General features: G+C 39.8%; 1 protein-coding gene across 9 annotated transcripts in view; it reads left to right on the forward strand.

Annotated features, from left to right (window-relative positions):
- Positions 1-20,813, forward strand: part of grb10b (growth factor receptor-bound protein 10b) — a 240,723-nt gene that overhangs the window by 56,694 nt on the left and 163,216 nt on the right. For 3 of the 9 annotated variants that reach the window (XM_059972444.1, XM_059972443.1, XM_059972448.1), the window contains exon 2: positions 2,369-2,400. The exons of 3 other annotated variants lie outside the window; for them this stretch is intronic. The gene's annotated coding sequence lies outside the window, so the exon portion shown is untranslated. Of the gene's footprint in view, positions 1-2,368; positions 2,401-9,242; positions 9,395-20,813 lie in introns of those variants that run through there. 3 more of the 9 variants (XM_059972450.1, XM_059972442.1, XM_059972453.1) reach the window with 3 other exon arrangements.

The raw sequence follows: 20,813 nt of genomic DNA on the forward strand, positions 1-20,813 counted from the left end.
GTAGAGCATTATAAGCAAATTCTTAATAAATAAATCAGGGAGAGAAATTTTGGATTAGGTCTCCAATGGTAAAGAATCCTCTGAGATGTAACCCCTGCAAAACCATTTAGTGCCTATCGTAATCTCGTTAAAACATAACACGGAGAGGTGGGATCAGTACATCTACTCAGTATTGAGTTTGCGACCGCCAAGTACAAAAGATTAAAACGAATGTGATATGATGCTGGCTTCAAGCTGAAGGTTGTTGATTTTGCTAAAGGAACGAATAATTCTGCAGCTGCTAAGAAGTTTAGTGTAATCGAGAAACATGTGAGAGAGTGGAGAAAGGCAGAGGATACGCTGAGGGAAATGCCAAAGATGAAATGTGCAAACCGCAGGAAAACATGCCAGTGGCCAGAACTGGAAGAAAAAGTTTTACAATGGTTGAATCACCAGCGATCGTCTGGATACATTGTTACTAGAGAAATGATTCGAGTTCAAGCGTTGAAATGGGCTGAAAAACACCATGAGGTCAGTGAAAATTTCAAAGGTACGCGAAGTTGGTGCACCCAATTTATGAAGAGACGTGATCTTGTGTTGAGAAAAAAAACAAAGATTGCTCAGAAAATTCCCACTGAGTGTTGTTTACGTTCAAGAACGCTGCTGGATGGACGAAGTGGGTTGCTTGAAGTGGGTTAAAGAGTTGTGGCGTTGACATCCCGAAAGTTTCGGGAAGGAAAAGTCATTACTTGTCTGGGACATGTTCAAAGTGCACTTGTCAGGTGAGACAAAAGCAGCATTGAAAACCGAAAATATGGACATTGCAGTCATCCCTGGTGGTCCGTGCTCCAGCCACTAGATGTGAGTTTAAACAAATCATTCAAAGAATTCATTTGTTGACAGTGGAATGAATTTGACTCAAAAACAGCCAATAAATACGACCTGTCTTCCAGGTATTTGTTTTTCCAAAGTTGGCACCCTCTGTATAAGACGACCCCCTAATTTTAGGACCAAAATTTAGCACCAAATTCTTGGCTTATACACCGGAATTTACGGTACCTATGTTAGTGTTTTCTGCCCCTCAATACTCTGCGGAGTACGAATAAAATCCAGTAATGGGGAGGATGGAATTAAATCTATTACCATCCAAATAGGGATGTTGATCAGGTGTGACAATGATTAACAATCTTACTGGAAAAGAAAGCAGCATTGTTTTTGACCTCCATATACAAGTGATACATTTTTTTAAAAAAAGGACTTTGGATGACCCATTTAAGCCCTAGGATTTGGAAGCACTAGATGGTGTAGTTGGTAGGGAGAAAATTCAGAAGGTGGGATGCATTTAAAAGACAAAAAGGTATTTATTCTATATTTTCTCCTTGGGGTGAAGATTTTTGGAGGATAAAAGAAATCTTTGAAAAATTGAATGTAGCAGTAAAATAATTGAGAATGTTTGCTTTAGGAGCAACATCAAAAATTATTCATAGTTAAAATAGTGTAGATGGTGCAGTCTTGAGACCTTGTTTCATCTGGTTCTAGTTAGTCCATATACAAGATCATGACTTAAAACATCAATTATCAATTGTATCCTCTGATGCTATTTGACCTAGTGAGGCTACATGATTTATTTTCCTGATTCCAGCATCTGTATTCTCTTGTCTCCTTGTTTTGTCTCGCTAATAGCAGTTTTGAAATTTCCTTAAAATATGTGAAGAAAGATAACCAAAGATGACCAAAGTTACTGGCAGATATTCGTAAAAACTCCATTCTATTCAACATGATTCTTAGCTGACCACTTGTTTAAGCTACTTATTCACTTGTCACTATTACTGAAAACCTATTAACATCTCAATAAAAGCTTAGGTGGTGCAATAAAAGCTGGGGTATTCTGCAATGATCACCTGTTGAAATAAATCCTAAAGATGTTAAAATAGCTTCCTTCAAGAAGAACAAGGCAATCTGCAAACTGGCATAGGAACTACCTGATAGCACCCTTTGAATTCTAGTGCCACTATCTGTTGCCACTATCTTGGTGCTTTCAAAAACCTTCTGACTATGTGTTTTGCCTGTGCTTGGCATCACTCTTTTCGGTATTGTGAAATAACTACTCACACCAATTGTAATATACAAGTACCTACTCTGTCCTTTATCTAACCCTGGTGAATCCCCTGATGCTGATGCTGATTCCTAAATTTGGTTTAGGATTTTTCTGACTCAACCTTTAAGAAGCTTTATTTCCTTGGGCTTCTACCTGTGGAGTAATCGTCTGTAATATTCAGTATTGAGGCCTTTATATATAAAATATACCATATTTTCTAAGAACTCCAGCATGGTCAGCCATATTACCATGTTGCATTTTTTCCTGACATTTCATTATTCTTTCTTTCAGGATGCTTACAACTGCTGATGCCAAGTTCTCAGGTCTGTACTTCTCTCAGTTCTTATTCCATCTTTGTAACTTGGCACTGTTCATCTCTTTTCCTTGTCACATCCTCTATTCAGAGATTCTTTTTGATTGCAAAAAATATAATCAATTTCATATTTCCTTAATTATAGACTGTGTCAACAAAACCTCAAGAAGAATCTAAGTTTTTATTTTTGTGCTGAGTTTACATATTAACATTATTCCTCACTAATTTGTTGTTCTTGTTGCTATAATTTTCCCATCACTAGATTTCAAATTAAAAGTGCATCAGGGAAATGAGGGAGGTTTTAAGAAATTAAATACAAATGAAAATTTAGTCCTGAATAGGAGGAAACTGAAGAAAAAGAATGCTAGAACTCTGCTTGCTGGGCAACATCTGTAGAAGGAAATGGACAGTTGACATTTCAGGTTGAGATTTTTCCTGAAATGGCAACTGTCCAATTTCATCCACAGATACTACTTTTCCAGCATCTGCATTCTCATCTCTAAATCTGTGAAGTACTTTAGCTCAAAAATTTGTGTTTGGATTTCAGCTTATAAAATTGCGGGCGAGTAGTTGCATCAACTTAAAGTAGGTAACTGGCCTTTTGTTAATTAGATGTGGAGATTGGCTATATGGTTAAAATTGTTTTGTACCTAATAATTAGATTGTTCTTTTTTTATTAATAAAATTTAAATTGAAAGCACATACTGCAGGTGGTTCAGTGTGCAATTTGTCACAATAAAATATGCCAGTGCACTAAGCCACAGTGACCAAACTGAAAGCTTGATCAAGAAGTATTTAAGGGCAGTTTTGGACAAGTGGAGAGTTACAGGATGGAGAATAAGAGTGCTTGTTTGTTTGTGCGAATATCACTTCCTGTATGTAAGACCATAAGATATCAGAGCAGAATTGGGTCATTTGGCCCATCAAGTCTACTCCACCATTTCATCATGGCTGATCCAATTTTATAATAGACAATAGGTGCAGAAGTAGACCATTCGGCCCCTCGAGTCTGCACCGCCATTCTGAGATCATGGCTGATCATTCACTATCAATACCCAGTCCCTGCCTTGTCCCCATATCCCTTGATTCCCCTATCCATCAGATATCTATCCAGCTCCTTCTTGAAAGCATCCAGAGAATTGGCCTCCACCGTCTTCCGAGGCAGTGCATTCCACACCTCCACAACTCTCTGGGAGAAGAAGTTTTTCCTCAACTCTGTTTTAAATAACTGACCTCTTATTCTCAATCCATGCGCTCTGGTACTGGACTCTCCCAACATCTGGAACATATTTCCTGCCTCAATCCTATCAAATCCTTTAATTATCTTAAACGTTTCAATCAGATCCCCTCTCAATCTCCTCAATTCCAGTGTGTACAAGCCCAATCTCTCCAATCTCTCTGCGTAAGACAGCCCTGCCATCCCAGGAATCAACCGAGTGAATCTACGCTGCACTTCCTCAATTGCCAGAATGTCCTTCCTTAAACCTGGAGACCAAAACTGTACACAATATTCCAGGTGTGGTCTCACCAGGGCCCTGTACAAATGCAAAAGGACATCCTTGCTCTTGTACTCAATTCCCCTTGTAATAAAGGCCAACATTCCATTTGCCCTCTTCAGTGCCTGTTGCACTTGCTCATTCACCTTCATTGACTGATGAACTAAGACTCCTGGGTCTCTTTGCATTTCTCTCTTACCTAACTCTACACCATTCAGACAATACTCTGCCCTCTTGTTCCTGCTTCCAAAGTGGATAACTTCACATTTTTCCTCTTGCCCCTTACCCCGTATCCTTTTTTGTAATTTATTTTTTTTTACTGAAATTCATCAAACAAACATTTCCATAAGATGTATTTCAGACATTGTACATGTATATCATATAATCATATATATCACAAAATCTCCACAAAGTATTTATCTGGGGTATACACTACTAGAAAAGAGTGGAAAGAAAAAACAAGCAAAAGGAAAGAACTATGTACAAGTAGGGAGTGATTTTTTTTTTTAACACCAGTTTCATTGATTTGTGAGAATAAAATCAGGCCTATGAGGCATTATGTAGTTGAACCATTTTTCCCAGTATGAATTGAATTGTTCCAGCTTATGATTAACAGATGCTGTTATCTTCTCCATTTTGTAAATGTCCATTGTAATTTCCATCCATGTATTTAAAGTTGGGCTCTCCTGTGATAACCATTTCCTAGTAAGAGTCTTTTTACCAGCCACCAACAGTATATTCATTAAATATTTATCTGTTTTCAATGATTCTTGAGGTATATATCCAAAATATATGGTCTTACTCTCCAAGGGTATTTCACATTTAAAGATGTCTTGTAGGGCATTGTGTATCCCCCTCCAATAGTTTTTGATAACAGGGCAGTCCCAAAAAATATGATAATGATTTGCATTTTGATTTCCACAATTTCTCCAGCAAACAGGGAGGTTACTATCATAATGGGATTTCTAAGAGGGTATAATAAAATATCTTATCCATTCAAACTCCTTCCATTTCTGTGAATTGGTACACTTCCATTGATATCTCCATATTGTTGTTCATTCTTCCTCAGATATAATTATCCCTCCTTCCTTCTCCCATTTTGTTTTAATGTATGAAGTCGTATGTGTTTTAAGATTTTAAGATTTGACAACCCTTTATACATGCTTGAAATGATTCTACTACCATTATCTGAATTATATGCTTTTCTAAAGAGCTCTATCAAGCATGTATTTGCCTTGGTTATATTTTAAGCATCTTATTAACATATTGTCGCATCTAAATACTGATAAAAATCTTGTTTTTCTAATAAGTGTTTCTCTTTAAGCATTTCAAAACTGAACAGTGTTCCTTCTTTCATTATGTTGCAAAGAACTTACTCATTTAGCTGTCCAGTCCTTAAATCTAGCATCCAAGTTATTTGGTGTAAAATCATATGCACACCTTTTAAGAATTGCAATATCTCCCTCTAGATTATATTCTTTTATTTAGTTTTCCATATTTTAAGAGTCAATTTCACCCATGGGTTATCCATAGTATTTATGTACCTTTGCAGATTGTTATCAGCCAAAATTGCTTGTATGGGGATGGGAAGTACCCGCTCCTCAATGTTTTCCCATTGAGTGTCATATGATGGGTTGCACCAACATATCACAGCTCTCAACTGTGCTGCAAAATAATGATCTCTAAGAAAAGGCAAGCCCCATCCCCCCCTTTTCCTTTGCTAATTGCAAAGTTTTGAGACGAACTCTAGACCTTTTACCCTGCCAAATATACCTTGATAGCATCTTGTCCCATTCATTGAATTGATTTTGATTAAGCTCTATTGGTAGGGTCTGAAAGAGATATAACAGTGGGCAGTATATTCATTTTAATAGACTCAATCCTTGAACTGAGACTGAGAAAATGAATCAGGCTCCATCTTGCCACTTCTTCCTTAATTTTTTTATATAGAGGCTGATAATTACATTCTGATAATTTTGCCAAATCTTTTGGCATGATGATGCCCAAATATTTGAAAGACTCTGTGTGCCATGCCCAGGGATATCGACTTTCAATTTCTCTTGGTGGGCTATAGTGATATGAAAGTAATTGGGTTTTATCTATGTTGATCTTATATCCTGATAATTGACCATATTGTTCAAAGGATTGCATCAATTTAGGTAAAGAGTATGTTGGTTGCCCTAGATAGATCAAAATGTCATCCGCATAACAAGCCAATTTATGCTCTGTCCCTTTAATAGTAATTCCCCTGATATCTTTATTTTGTCTGATGTATTGAGCTAATGGTTCCAGATATAGCGCGAAAAGTAGTGGTGACCATGCACAACCCTGTCTCATGCCCCTTTCTAGGGTAAGACAATTTGATAAATATCCATTGATTTTAATCCTAGCAGTAGGATTGTCATATAGTGTCTGTATAGTTTTAATTGTGTCTTAGAAACCAAATCTATGTAAAACTCTGTAAAGAAAATTCCAATTAACCGAATCAATTGCTTTTTCAGCGTCCACTCTTATCACTATTGCTTCGATTTTATTTTTTTGTATATGATCCATAATGTGAAGTGTCCTTCATATATTGTCTTGAGTCTGGCGTTGTCGTATAAAATCTGTCTGATCATTACGTATCAGTATGAGTAGAAACTCCTCTAATTGCTTGATCATGATGGAGGTAAATAACCTATAATCTATTTTAAGAAAGGATATTGGTCTAAATGACCCACATACCATTTTATCCTTGCCTCCTTTTGGTATAGCTGAGATTATTGCTTCCTTCCAACTGGATGGCATTTGTGCCTTTTTTAGAGCCCAGTTCAGTGTGGGGAGTAAAACAGGAATTAACTCATTTTTAAATTCTTTGTACCACTCTGCTGAATACTCACCTGATCCTGGTGACTTGCTTAATTTAAGCCTACTAATTGCAGCTTTTAATTCAACTTTAATTATATCAGCAGTCATCCTTCTATTTTGTTCTTCGCTTAAAGTGGGTAACTCTGGAGAATTCAAGAAGGTGTCAATTTGGGTTATGTTTCCCCCTGGAACTTTGGAATATAGCATTTTGTAAAACATTTCAAAAGCTTCTGGAATTTCACTTAGCTTATTTTTTTTTTAATTATTTTTGTTCTTGGATCCCTAATTCTATGAATTGTATTTTCCGCTACCTTTTTTTTTCCAGTTTCCACGCCAGTATTTTCATAGATTTCAATCCACTTTCATAATGTCTCTTTTTCAGAAACATTAAGTTTTTCCTGATTTCTTGCATAGCCAAATTATTTATTTCATTCCTAATTCTTTTAATTTCCCCTAATGTATCCTGTGCCAAATTCAATTTGTGTTTTTTCACTAGTTCCTTCAACCTATTTTGTAATTCCTCTGATGTTTTATTCCTTTTTTCTTATATGAAGATATCGCTATAATTTTCCCTCTTAAGACCGCCTTCAGAGTATCCCATAAAATGGGAGGTGAAACCTCTCCATTATCATTAAATTCTAAGTAGAGACCAATTTCTTTTTTAATTTGTTCCTTAAAGTATGGATCATTGAGTAGATTTGAATTTAGTTTCCAAATAGTATTCTTTGGTTGTAGGTCAAAATCAACAGATAAATATATAGGTGCATGGTCACTTACATCTATTGTCCCAATTCTACAGGTATTTTTTTTGCCTTTGTCTTTTCCAAATGTTATGAAATAGTCTATTCTTGTAGATACAGAATGTGGAGCAGAATAATGAGTGTAATCCCTTCTGTCAGGGAAATGGTCCCTCCATATATCAATTAAACCAACATCCTCAAAAAGTGTATTAACTTTCTTATGTAAAGATTTTGTTTCATAGGTTTTTCTATTGGAAGAGTCTAAGTTTGGTTGTAATTGTAAATTTAAGTCTCCCCCACATATCAGGAGACCTGTTTCCGTTACCATAATATCAGTAATTTTCTGAAAGAAAACAATATCACTTCCCGGGGATGCGTATATATTCAATAGAGTAACTGAATTGCTGTCTATATTCCCTCTTACCAGAATATACCTGCCTTCTTTATCTCCCATTTCAAATATTTTTTCAAAATTTAGCTTACTTGAGATAAGAATAGCAACTCCTCTCCTATGTCGTGATTTATATGAGGAGAAAAACAGATTAGTGAAGCCCATTCTCTTTAGTTTTTTATGCTCATTATCACTTAAATGAGTTTCCTGTAAATATACTACATGGGCTTGTTCTTTTTTCATTTTGGATAAAATTCTCTTACATTTGATTGGATTTAATAGCCCATTTACATTAAAAGAAATGAATTTTACCTTGTCCTTAGCCATCTGTATTTATCTGTCAGTGTATCATTGAAATTAGAATAAAACTTAATCGATCTACTCCCTGAACAAATAAGAACCAAGAAACTCAAATAATAACAAAAATGGCAATGAACGTGTGATTCCAAGGCTGAGGTCTTTAGTAAATGACCCTGCGTTGAGCTAGAGGAAATGTCTAGCTGTGGGGGATAACCCCTCCTATTTGTGAGTTGAGAACCCCCATTGCAGTATTCATAGAAGTCAGTGAACAAGTCCATTACACAGAAAAGATTTCCCTGTGTACTCCTATATATACATATATATGCATACACACACACACAAAAAATATATATATATATACATACATACATACACACACACACACACACACACACACACACACACACACACACACACACACACACACACACACACACACACACACACACACACACACACACACATTACACACATACACCTATATGCACACATATATATATATTCTCATTTTGGTGGGGAAAAAGGAGTAAGTGAGCAATTTAAAGAATAACAACTAAGTAATATAAAATCCACATTATAATAAGTATTTCTCGAGTTAGGTATATCACCATGTACTTTTGCTTCTGTTTAGCTTCTCAGCATTTTTAAAGTTAGCCAAACCTTATTGCTCTTCTGAAGTGGGTGAGGACTGTCTTTGGGGAACTCCCAGTCTCTTCCTGATATGTTTCTCTCGGCCTCCTCCCGTCCCTTGCCTTCTCGTTTCGCGCACTATTTCCCATGCCGAGCAGGACAATTCCTCAGCCAGGCTTTCATTCGTTTTGGTCATACTGACGGGCAACCCTCTGGCCTTCATGTCTGTAGTCGCCTCTTCCACTGTCTGGTACAACTGCGTCCCGTTGTCATAAAACACTCGAAGTTTAGCAGGGTACGGAGTTTGAAATCTAATCTTATTTTGCTTTAATACTTGCTTTACTTCGGAGTATTCTTTGCGTTTCTGGAGGACCGGGGGGGGGGGGGGTTAATCTTGGTCAAAATATATTAATTTATCCTCTAAAAACACTCTCTTCTTATCCCAGGCCCTTCGTGGAATCTCCACCTTGGTGCTGTACCGAAGGAATTTAATTATAATTGATCGTGGCTTTCTATCCTGGGTAGGTTTTGGGACTAATGCGCGGTGAGCTCTTTCAACTTCCAGCTTCGTAGCCGGGGGGAGCTCCAGCACATCCCACAGTAAGTTTCCAACAAACTCCATCATAGACGGGCCCTCCGCTCCTTCGGGAATGTTGTAGATTCTGATATTTTTCTGCCGTGATCTTCCCTCCAGGTCAAGCGTTTACCTTCTTGGTGATGTATGATGTTTATTATCTTGCTCAGTATCTATTCCACGTTTTGATTGTGATCTTCCACCTTCTCAATGCGAGTCTCTGCCACTGCTATTTTTTGGTTAACGCTGGTGAGCTCTGCCTTAATATCACGGAGCTGCTGCTTTATATCTTTCTGGACCTCCGTTATTTCTTTCAGGAATTCAAAGACATTCGCTGCTTTGTCTGAACGAGGCCCAGCGGCCACCTCGCTAGCACACGGTTGGGTCGGAGAGCCGCTTGCTGCACACCTTTCAGACGCAGGCTCTGCAGTGTCGCTTTTTTAATTTCTATTTCTTCTCCCCATTCTTTCCCCTCTTTTCAGTTCAAATATTTTTCAAAAAATATTATATTTAACAGGTTAATGGGGCTTAATACGCATTTTTCCGGAGGAGCTAGTGACTTCAGCTTCCATTCTCAACGATGACGTCACCGGAAATCCTACCACCCCTGTATCCTTTCATGCCCTGACCAATAAAGAATCTATCAACATAACGACTTTAAATGTACATAAAGACTTTGCCTCCACAGCTGCCTGTGGCATTGAATTGCATAATTTGCTATCCTTTGGCTAAAGAAATTCCTCCACATCTCCATTCTAAAAGGACGCCCCTCTATTCTGATCTATGCTTCTGGTCTTAGACACTGCCACCGTAGGAAGCATCCTTTCCACATCCACACTATCAAGGCCTTTCAACATTCAATATGTTTCAATTAGGTCTATATGATCATAAGACATAAGAGCAAAATTAGGCCATTCAGTCCATTGCATCTGCTCTGCCCAGCCCTTTTTATTCCCACTTGCCTCCTTGCCATTCTGCTATTCATACCGCTATCATTTCTGCAATGCCATGGGATTTTAACTTGTTCAGCAGCCTCATGTGGCACCTCATAAAACCCCCTCTGAAAATCCAAATAAATGACATCCACTGCCTCTCCTTTGTCCAACGTGCTTGTTACTTCCTCAAAGAACTCTAACATTAGAGTTGTCAGGCAAGATTTCCCTTTGCAGAAACCAATGTTGACATCATTAGTTTCCAAGTACCTCGAAACCTCATCCTTAATAATAGACTCCAACACTTAGCCCAGTGACTGGACCTTGATTAGGTCATTATAGGTGAAGTTGCCTTGATGGTGCTCATCAGCCCACTCTCAGCACACTTAACATTTGATGTCCTGGAGAACGGGTGCCCAAGTTATTTCAAGTTATAGTATCTGTTTGAAGGAGAAGATTGCAGTAGTAGCCAAAGGCAGCCTTTGCAGTGGTTGCAAGTTTTGTAGGCAACCTCTCAGTGCAGAGCAACTGAATCGAGCAAAGGTTAAATGCCTCTTTTTGTTTAAAGACAGGTGAATGCATAGGATGTACAGTGCATCACAAAGCTGGGACCTCTCCCAATCCAAAGTTAGCCTAGTAAAACTTTGTCCCTTTCTTGACTCTGAGGGGCTACTTCGAGCTGAAGTATGTGTACTGAGGGCACAACTCACTTCAGAGGTACCTCACCCAATTGTTCTACGTGAGCTCTGTGTCACCGCTCTGCTCATCAATCTTAACCATGAGCAAATGTGTCATTAAGCCATATATTTTCAAAGTGGGAACAATTAAAGGTGGCATTAAGACTGTTTGAAGACTAGTCTCTGTCAAAGATGTAATGAAATGATCATTTGAACTTTAATTTCAGTAGTTAAGTTTGACATTTTATGGATGCCAGCTTGGGATGTGTTCTGGCTTCTAAAGGTGCTGCTTGTTTTGAATGCAGTTTGTTTGTATTAACATCACTTCCTGCACTGAAGTTGCCTTTTACATCATTTCTTTCAAATTTTGACTTGAAGCACGCCTGAAATAAAATAGCCATCTCCATCCACTTTTTATCTGCCCTTGAAACAGCAATATCTTTTCACAAAGTTTTCTCAGTTCAAAAACTTTGAAGAAAGCCTCTGCCTTGGATGATTTTTTTTAAGAAGTTATTTATCATAATGCGTAAACACAAGGTGTTCAGCTGTATACACAACGCACTGTGAGAGTTGTAGAACCAAATTTATCCCAAGTATATAAAGGATTTAAAAATGAATATTTAAAAAATCATTACAGGTACCAGATTATAGTGATTTCAGTATGGGGCCAGAAGTAGTAACAGAGGTTAGAATGGAGACTGAGAGGGTATTTATGGAGTTATGTGCACACAAATATCAATCTTTTAAAATTGGCATCAGGGCAGACCCATTGTTGATCATCAGTTGCAGGTGTAATGTTAGCAAACCAGATATAAATTGAGATAAGAACAGCAGAGTTTTAGATCGAAATAAATTAATGTAAGAGAGATGATTGGAAGATAGCCATGAATTAGTAAAATCTAGTGGTGAGATTTATTGTGGATAAGGTTTCAGCAGAAGACATACTCGAGCAGAGGTATAGCTGGACAATGTTTATGAGGTGGAAATTCAGAGTTTTAATAATATTGCAAATTTTGGATGAAAAGTCATTTGTAGCAAACTGAGCATTAATGTAGTGAATCACTTTTTTGGCTTTGGACTTTTTCTTAGATGGGAATAGTAACTAATGAGTTGAGTATGGCAGGAAGTAAAAGTTCTCCTTTTAGCCTTAGTTGTAGGAAAATTTTGATCATCTATAATTAGGGTTTACTTGCAACTGTTGTGACAAATCTGAGATATTTGAATGATACAGAAAGGATATTTTTTATACAGTTGGCCCTCCTTATCCGCAGGTACCGCATGTGCGGATTCAACCAACTGCGGATCAGAAAAACACCAAAATTGAGCATTGTTCACCTTGTGTCTCGTTCTTTTGCTACTTGTGTGTGAGAGGAAGGAGTTTAAGGCTACTAAGGGATGGCTGGCTAGCTATGTAAAGCGCTACAACCTCAAGAATTTAAAGATCATGGGAGAATCAGGATCGCCCAGAAGAAGTACGATGGTTGCGTCTGTACTGAACATGTACAGACTTTTTTCCTTGTAGTTATTCCCTAAACAATACAGCATAACAATTATTTAACATTGTATTAGGTATTATAAGTAATCGAGAGATGATTTAAAGTATACGGGAGAATGTGCATAGGTTATATGGAAATACTACGCCATTTTATGTAAGGGACTTGAGCATCCGCGTTTTTTGGTATCCGTGGGGGGTCCCAGAACCAATCCCCTGCGGATTAGGAGGGCCGACTGCATATACAAAAGTTTATTCAACTATGTTAATACAAAAATATACATACGTAATAATCAGATGACGTGAAAGTTATTTACAGTTTCAAATTAAAATACAGTTATCACAATTTACAATGCACTTGAGTCCTTGTGTCTACCGGTTCCACTGGTTGTGAGGCCTACTGGTAGAAATGATGATATGAAGCAATAGAATCATCAGTGTTCATGTGCCACATAATGGTGTTCTTTCAAATTAATATTGCTGATGGATATGAAATGGAAGGCATAGGATAAATTCTTCAACTCCAGAGGTAACTTGGTGGAAATGAGTCCTTGAACATTATCCAATAAATAACAACAGAACCAAGCAAGTACATTTCTGATGAGATGAACAGTAGAAGATGGCTATTGAAAAAGAACATTACATATCAAAGACTATAATTAGCTAGAGAAGTATGAAGAGGGGTGTTTAATGTTGTTGCAAAGAATACATTTTGTGATACCAATAAAGTTGAGTAAATCGTAACAGGACTGGAAACCATATCAGAAACAGAAAATGTATTCAAGGTCTTTGAGTAGGTAAGGGAAGGATGAAGATTAATACTGATGAGTCACTGAGGTCAAGGATACATTTTGAATCAGAATCTGGTTTAATATCATCGGCATATGTTAACTTGGTGATGCAATGCATGATAATATGTGGGGGGGATGGAATAAATAAATAAGTTACTGTGTGTGTCTCTCTCTCTCTCTCTCTCTATCTCTATCAATATATATATAAATAATATATACAGAAATAATATAAGTGAAGTAGTGTTCAAGGATTCAATGCCCATTTAGGAATTGGATGGCAGAGGGAAAGAAGCTGTTTCTGAATCGCTAAATATGTGACTTCAGGCTTCTGTACCTCCTTTGTGATGGAAACAATGAGAAGAGGGTATTACCTGGATGATGGGGGGTCCTTAATGATGAACGCTGCTTTTCTGAGGCACCACTCCTTGAAGATACTACGGAGGCAAGTGGCTAGTACCCAAGATAGAGCTAACTAATCTTATTACTTTCTGTAGCTTCTTTTGATCCTGTGTAGTAGCCCCCGCTCCCATACCAGACAGTGATGCAGCCTGTCAAAATGCTCGCCATTGTACATCTGGAGAAGTTTGCGAGTATCTTAAGTGATAAAACAAATCTTCTCAAACTCCTAATGACTCCTAGCCACAGTGTTGCTGTCTTTGTAGTGGCATGTAGATTTTGGACTAGGTTAGATCCTCAGAGATCTTGATACGCAGGAACTTGGAATTGCTCAATGTCTCACTTCTAATCCTTCTGAGGATTCATGATCCCTTATCCTACTCTTTTTGAAGTCCACAAACAGCTCTTCAGTCTTACTGACATTGAGTAAAAGGTTGTTGCTGTGACACTACTCAACTAGCTGGTATATTTCACTCCTGTATGCCCTCTTATCTCTTAAACACAGGGAGCATGACTTGTAGAGTCCTTGAAATTTAGTCCATAAGTTGTGGAATCAGTTCGAAGTTCAGGTTATTCACGTTGGTTTAGGAGCCTGATGGTTAAAGGGTATTAACTGTACCTGAACCTTCCCAATGGTAGCAGTGAGAAGAAAGCATGGCCTGGATGGTGGAGGTTCTTGATGATAGATACTGCTTTCTTGTGGCAGTGCTCCTTGCAGATGTGCTCAATGGTAGGGAGCCTTTTCCTATTGTAGGCTTTTCCCTTTTTGAGCAGTGGTGTTTCCATACCAGGCTGTTGTGCAACCAGTCAGGATACTCTCCACTGTACATCTATAGAAGTTTTAGATGTTATGCAGAATTTGCACAAACTTCTAAGACAGTAGAGGCACTGTCAAGCCTTCTTTGTAATGGCATTTATATGGTGAGCCCAAAACAGGTCCTCTTATATGATAATGCTAAGGATTTTAAAGTTACTGACCCTCTCCACCTCCTATTACTTAATGAAGGCTGGCTCATGGACCAATGGTTTTTTCTTCTTGTTGTGAATAATCAGCTTTTTGCTTTTGCTGGCCTTGAGTGAGCAATTGTTGTGGCACCTTTCAACCAGTCTCCCTCCTATATACCGATTCATCACCCCCTTTGATTCAGCCAATATCACTGGTGTCATCAGAAAACTTAAGTATGGCATTGGAGCTCTGCTTTCCCTCACAGTCATAGATATAAAGTGAATAGAGCAGGAGGTTAAGCATGTAGTCTTGTGATGCAACTATGGTGATAATGGAGGAGAAGTTGATAATCTGAACTGACTGGGGTCTGCAAGTGAAGAACTGACTTTATTACTTCCATCCTTCATATACATGAGTAAAAATCTTTGTTACATCTCTGTCTAAATGTACAATGTCCAATTAAAGTAATTTATAATAAATATTATGTGCAGCAGGATAGTCAATATAACATAGAAATGCAGTTGCATCAGCATGAATTGAGCAGTCTGATGGCCTGGTGGAAGAAGCTGTCCCGGAACCTGTTGGTCCTTTTTTATGCTGTGGTACTGTTTCCTGGATGGTAGCAGCTGGAACAATTAGTGGTTGGGGTGACTTGGGTCTCTAGTAATCCTGCAGGCCCTTTTCACACACCTGTCTTCGTAAATGTGCTGAATAGTGGGAAGTTCATATCTCTAATGTCCGCACCACTATTTGCAGAGTCCTGCAGTTAAGGGACGTACAGCTCCTATACCAGGCAATGATGTGGCCAGTCAGGATGTTCTGAGTTGTGCCCCTATAGTAAGTTCTTAAAATTTGAAGGGGGCCACCCCGAACAACTTCAGCTGTCTGAGGTGAAAGAGGCACTGTTGTGCCTTTCTCACCACACAGCTGGTATGTACAGACCACATGAGATCCTTGGTGATGTTTATGCTGGGAAATTTAAAGCTGTTCACCTTCTGAACCCCAGATCCATTGATGTCTATAGGAGTTAGCATGTCTCCATTCCTCCTGTAGTCAATAACCAGCTCCTTTGTTTTTGTGACATTGAGGGAGATGTTGTTTTCTTGACACCACTGTGTCAGAGAGATGACTTCTTCCCTGTCGGCCACCTCGTTATTGTTTTGAGATTAGGCCAATCAATGTAGTGTCATCGGCAAATTTAATTAGCAGATATGAACTGTGGGTGGTGACACAGTCATGGCTATACAGGGAGTAAAGGAGGGGACTTACTACACAGCCCTGAGGGGCTCCTGTGTTGAGAGTTAGATGAGTGGAGGTGAGAGAGCCCACTCTTACAACCTGCTGGCAATCTGACAGGAAGTGCAGAATCCAGCTGCACAAGGCCAAGGTCTCTGAGGTTCCTGTTGAAACTGGATTGAATTATGGTGTTAAATGCTGAACTGTAGTCCGAGAACAACAATCTCACAGAAGCGTCCTTCTTCTCAGATATGTAAGGATGGTATGTAGAGCAGTGATTATTGTGTTGTCTGTTGATCAGTTGTGTCGGAAGGCGAATTGTAGGGGGTGGTAGCAAGCTGCAAGTGTAATCCTTGACCAGCCTCTCAAAGCATTTGCTTGTTATTGATGTTAGAGGTTAAAACTGTTGGTGAATACTCTAGCCAGTTGATTAATACAGGTATTTGGCCTGATATGGCGTCTGGGCAAAATGCTTTTCATGGGTTCACCCTTCTGAAGGATGCTCGCATTTTGGCCTCAGACTGAAATCACAGAGACTTTGTGTTCTGTGGGTATTTGTGAAAGTGCTTCCATGCTCTGTCAGTCAAAGTGAATATGAAAGGCATTGAGTTTATCTGGGTGTGAAACCTTGTCACATGTTGATTTTGCTTTGTAGCCCTGCCATAGCTGTCAAGTATCCTTCTGTGTTTCAAGTTTGGTCCAGAATTGATAGTTTAAGGTGCCTTTCTGTAGGTCATACTTAAACTTCTTGAACATTAGTTTAATAACAAGGACAGCATTCATATTTATCACAGTTAAGGCTTTCAGAAGGATCCTGACTTTCTGGAACCTGAAATTTCTTTACCGAACGGAAAGACTGAGCGTGTGGAGTTATTTTCATGTGGGTTGGCCTTTGCACACCCCAACATTAATGAAGTGCTTCAAGCGGGTGCTACATTAAATCTTTTCTGGTTTGCTTATCGCTCAAATTGGTCCACTGATGATGCCATAGCCGCTGCACTTCACTTTGTCTTATCCCACCTGGAAAATGGTGCCTCATATGCCAGAATGCTGTTTATCACTTCAGCTTCACACTTAATATGATCATTCCTTAGACACTGGAGGGTAAACTGTCCTCATTGGGTCTCAACACCTCTCTCTGTAACTGGACCCTGGACCTCTTGACAGAAAGAACATAGTTGGTGTAAGCAGAAGCATCTCCAGCTCCTATCAGATTAAACACCAGTGCTTCCTAGGGCTATGTGCTCAGCAAGCTGCTGTTTACATTGTTGACATAAGACTGCAGAATCAGAATCTGTGTTTTTATCACTGGCATGTGATGTGAAATTTGTTAACTTAGTAGCAACTAATACATAATATAGAAGAATAAGAAATGATAAATCTTATTCAGTATGCTTTATACAGTATACAAATATTGAATAAAAAAATTCTGCAAAAAACAGAAATACTGCATTGCTAAATCCATTTCAAACCAAGTTATTGAGTTTGCTAATGACACAGAAGTGGTTGGTCTTATCAACAGCGATGAGACGGCATACAGGGAAGAGATAGTGCCACTGGAAGAATGGTGTGAGGATAAGAACCTGACTCTCAATATAGACATGAGCAAAGAGTTGATTGTGGCCTTTAAGAAGGTGGACTTCTGAAGGCTCATCTGTGAAGAGAGTTAGGAACACCAAGTTTCTGGGAGTGCACATATGAGACGACCTCACCTGATCCCTCTTTGGTTAAGAAAGCATAGCAGTATCTCCACTTCTTGAAGATACTGAGTCGAGCAAGGCTCCCCAATTTCTCCACCCCCCCCCATTCTACTCAGTTTTTACAGGAGCACCATCAAGAGTGTCCTGACCAGCTACATTACCATATGGTATGGGAATTGTGAAGCATCTAACTGCAAGCCCCTACAAAGGATTGCAATGACTGTTGAGAGGAACATCAGGGTTAAGAAATAGTTAGGGGGTAGGGTGGTGGAAGGTAAACATTTAACCATTTGTATTCAATGGTATACCATTCTTATGAGTCACTATTACCCAGAAACTCAGGATACTTTTACACTAGACCGGATAATTTTGAAAATGTTGGTTTCGTGTAAAAACGATAGGCGTCCACACTAAGTGTTTTTGAAAATACTTCTGTCCACTTTAAAACAGATATTTCAGTGAATCTCCTCCTACTGTGCATGCGCAGGACACATCTACCGAAAACAAGAGACATGTTTGGTATCAAATTTCACTTTGAAAGACTTGGTGCGTATTTGTTCAGTTACAGCCTAGGAAAACTTAAACGACGGACAGCTGTTGGCTCTCGTGCAGGAGGACTTAAAACTAAAAAAAAACAAATACTGGAGCGTATGGAGGCAACCGACAGGGAATTCACGGACAGTTTGACCCAGCTGACAACGAACATTGAAAAACTGACTGACTCTGTTGCATTAATAAAGCCCCTTGTTAAATGTATAAAACACGTCTGTATCAGTATCTTGTATTTCCATACAATGTTACATTAGGCTGTTACACATATTGTCAGAGAAGTATTTGCATATATAGGTAAACCACCTTCATTCGAGCAAGGACAGAAAACAGGGCAAAGTGAGTATACTTATTTATTCAAAATGCTTCTGGAACACAGCAAGTCAGGCAGCATCTATAAGGAGAAGAACTGTTGACGTTTCGGGCCAAGACCATTCGTCAGGACTAACTGAAAGGAAAGATACTAAGGGATTTGAAAGTAGTGGGGGGATGGGGAAGGGCGAAATGATAGGAGAAGACCGGAGGGGGTGGGATGAAGCTGAGAGCTGGAAAGGTGATTGGTGAAAGTGATATAGAGCTGAAGAAGGAAAAGGATCATGGGACGGGAGGCCTCGGGAGAAAGAAAGGGGGAGGGGGGAGCACCAGAGGGAGATGGAGAACAGGCAGAGTGATGGGCAGAGAGAGGGAGAAAAAAAAACAATTAATTATTGTCCGGGATGGGGTAAGAAGGGGAGGAGGGACATTAACGGAAGTTAGAGAAGTCAATGTTCACGTCATCAGGTTGGAGACTACCCAGCTGGTATATAAGGTGTTGTTCCTCCAACCTGAGTGTGGCTTCATCTTGACAGCAGAGGAGGCCATGGATAGACATATCAGAATGGGAATGGGACGTAGAATTAAAATGTGTGGCCACTGGGAGATCCTGCTTTCTCTGACCGAGCGTAGGTGTTCAGCGAAATGGTCTCCCAGTCTGCGTCAGGTCTCACCAATATATAAAAGGCCGCACCGGACGCAGTATACAACACCAGCCGACTCACAGGTGAAGTGTCGCCTCAACTGGAAGAACTGTCTGGGGCCCTGAATGGTGGTGAGGGAAGAAGTGTAAGGGCAGGTGTAGCACTTGTTCCACTTACAAGGGTAAGTGCCAGGAGAGAGAGAGGTGGGAAGGGATAGGGGGACGAGTGGACAAGGGAGTCGCTTCGGGAGCGATCCCTGTGGAAAGCAGAAAGAGGAGGGGAGGGAAAGATGTGCTTGGTAGTAGGATCCCGTTGGAGGTGGCAGAAGATATGGAGTATTATACGTTGGACCTGGAGGCTGGTGGGGTGGTAGGTGAGGACAAGGGGAACCATATCCCAAGTGCGGTGGTGGGCGGATGGGATGAGGGCAGATGTGATGGAAAAGGGAGAGATGCGTTTGAGAGCAAAGTTGATGGTAGAAGAAGGGAAGCCCCTTTTTTCACCGATCTCCCTCCTGGCACTTATCCTTGTAAGTGGAACAAATGCTACACCTGTCCTTACCCTCCCTCACCACCATTCAGGGCCCCAGACGGCCCTTCCAGGTGAGGCGACACTTCACCTGTGAGTTGACTGGTGTGGTATACTGCGTCTAGTGCTCCCGGTGTGGCCTTTTATATATTGGTGAGACCTGATGCCTACTGGGAGACCGTTTCGCTGAACACCTACACTCGGTCTGCCAGAAAAAGCAGGATCTCCCAGTGGCCATACATTTTAATTCCACGTCCCATTCTGATATGTCTATCCATGGCCTCCTCTACTGTCAAGATGAAGCCACACTCAGGTTGGAGGAACAACACCTTATATACCAGCTGGGTAGCCTCCAACCTGATGGCGTGAACATTGACTTCTCTAACTTCCGTCAATGCCCCTCCTCCCCTTCTTACCTCATCCCTGACAATATTTAGTTGTTTGTTTTTTTTTCTCTCTCTCTGCCCATCACTCTGCCTGTTCTCCATCTCCCTCTGGTGCTCCCCTCTCCCCCTTTCTCTCTCCGGAGGCCTCCCATCCCATGATCCTTTCCCTTCTCCAGCTCTGTATCACTTTCGCCAATCACTTTTCCAGCTCTTAGCTTCATCCACCTCCTCTGGTCTTCTATCATTCGCATTTCCCCCTCCCCCCACTACTTTCAAATCTCTTAGTATCTTTCCTTTCAGTTAGTCCTGACGAAGGGTCTCGGCCCGAAACATCAATAGTGCTTCTTATAGATGCTGCCTGGCCTGCTGTGTTCCACCAGCATTTTGTGTGTGTTGTTTGAATTTCCAGCATCTGCAGATTTCCTTGTGTTTGATACTTAATTATTCAGTAAGTTATGGGTCAAGGTATTTAATAAGTACATTTCTAACTCCTCTGGCTTCAGTCTTGTTGCCAACTGTTCTGAAATTGTTAGGTTGTGTTCAAAAAAAACAATGAAATGGCACGCTGCTGTCACCATCTGTCCTGGCATGTCATGACAGTGTTTTTAGATTTCTCCAGTTACCCTGTCCACATTGTTCTGGCCAATCGGGTGTTCTCAAATTTACACACTGTGGAGGGAGTTTTTAAAAAGCTCCATTTTCGGGGGAGGAAAACATTGTTTTAGTGTGAACGGAGGGTCAAATGAAGAAAAAAAGCTTTGGTTACGGATTTATCTGTTCTAGTGTTGATGTAGCCTCAGTTGGACCTGCCATTACTAATGTTGTGTCTGGATGAGCAGGTACGAGACCAAGGAGC

The sequence above is a fragment of the Hypanus sabinus genome, chromosome 6 (genome assembly GCF_030144855.1).
Source record: "Hypanus sabinus isolate sHypSab1 chromosome 6, sHypSab1.hap1, whole genome shotgun sequence".
Lineage (NCBI taxonomy): Eukaryota > Metazoa > Chordata > Chondrichthyes > Myliobatiformes > Dasyatidae > Hypanus > Hypanus sabinus.